At 33.2% G+C, this 1,739-nt stretch overlaps 1 pseudogene; it reads left to right on the forward strand.

The window, feature by feature from the left end:
* The first annotated feature begins 215 nt into the window (after positions 1–215).
* Positions 216–1,331, forward strand: LOC102876478 (annotated as a pseudogene).
* The last annotated feature ends 408 nt before the right edge of the window (positions 1,332–1,739 follow it).

The following is a 1,739-nucleotide window of genomic DNA, read 5'->3' on the forward strand; positions in this document are numbered from 1 at the left end:
CATTACAGTCCCCCATTATTATCAATGCATCTTGATTGCGTGTTCAATTGATATCTGACTGCAAAATTTGGTAGAAATCTATTTCCTTCTGTTTGACTCTGGTTGTTGGTGAATGTATTTGAATGAATGATAGTGGTATTCACTGGGCTTCCTTGTGTGTGTATGGATATTATCCTATCACTCTCACAATACTGTATTTCAAGATGGATCTAGAGATGACTTTTTTAAATATGAAAACAACCTCAGTTTGAACATCAATAGTAGAGATCACTTGGGATGAGACCGATCATGAAAGAATGACAACATTTAACAGGAAGTTTATAAAGGAAGAACTTTTGGACATGGATTTTCAGGCTACTTAACTGCAAGGTAATGATAGAGTCATTGTAGAAGAAGATGGGAAAACAAAGAAAAATCAGAAGGATGATGAAGAACAAATCGCCAAATACAGGCAATGCTTGCTGCTTATTCAAGAAAAAGAAAGGCAAAGAAAATGAGATGGAAATGGAAATTAAGTGGGTGTCAGGTCTTAAAGAAAGTACAGAAGAGATGGTAAAAAATAAACTGGAAGGAAAGGATAAATTAACTCCTTTGGAACAGTATTTAGAGGAGAAGAAGAAGAACAAGGAGAAAAAAAAATACTGAAAAAGAAACAAAAGGCTCTTCTTGTTAAAGATAATAGCGAAGATGAACTACCCTCTGATGTGGACTTGAATAACTCATGCTTTGCTGAAGAAGTTAGGAAAATGGATTGGAAGGAAGAAATCAATGGCCTCTACAAGAGTCCACATCTCTAGAGGAAGAAACTGAGATAGAAAGACAAAAAGCTGAACTGGATTTGCTCATGATGGATGATGATGAGAACAGCAAGAAATACTTCAACTACAATAAGATTGTGAAGAACCAGAATCTGAGAAAAAAAAAAAAAAAAAAAAACAAAAAAAAAAAAAAAAAAAACGCAAAGACAAAAAAACCCACACAACCCAAACAACCCAGCTCATACAAAGGAAGGAATTATTAGAGGATGACTTTGAGGTAAATGTTAAAAATGCACGATTCCAGGCAATGTATACATCCCACTTATTTAATTTGGATCCCTCAGAACCTAATTTCAAGAAAATAAAAGCTATGAAAAAAAAAAATCCTTGAGAAAGCCTGGCAAAGAGAACAGAAAGAACAAGAATTTACTCAGGCAATAAAGAAAAAAAGAGACTGAGATGGAAAAAGAATCAAATATGAAATCTATTGATCCTTCATTGTCAATGTTGATTAAGTCCATAAAAATTAAAACAGAGCAGTTTCAAGCAAGAAAGTAACAAAAAGTCAAATAACTAGCTTTTGTTTAATTTTTCATTAAGTATGTCTTCTGCAATATTTAGAAGTAATAGGGCACATCCATCAGGAACAAATCTATTTTTATTAAGATGAATAAAATCTTATCTCTGACCTTGTAAAAAAAAACAACCCCATTTTTCCTCATTTTTTCATCTCTGGCATAGATTATATGATCATCTGATTCAAAATGTCCCATGTCAGCCCTTCTCATTTTATCAATAACTAGTAAGTCAATATTTATGAATTCCATTTCCTTCTTAACACTATCCATTTTTCCTACATTCATGCTTCTCACATTCTATGTTCCATTCACTAGTGTCTGCTTACAACTGTTACTCTTTCTTTGTGTTTCCATATTTGAGGTATCAACCTCAGTTGCCATATCTGCTAGTCTAAGTGTCCTG

This window comes from Elephantulus edwardii, unplaced genomic scaffold, assembly GCF_000299155.1.
Source record: "Elephantulus edwardii isolate Elephantulus edwardi_28Jun2011 unplaced genomic scaffold, EleEdw1.0 scaffold00081, whole genome shotgun sequence".
Classification (NCBI taxonomy): Eukaryota; Metazoa; Chordata; class Mammalia; order Macroscelidea; family Macroscelididae; genus Elephantulus; species Elephantulus edwardii.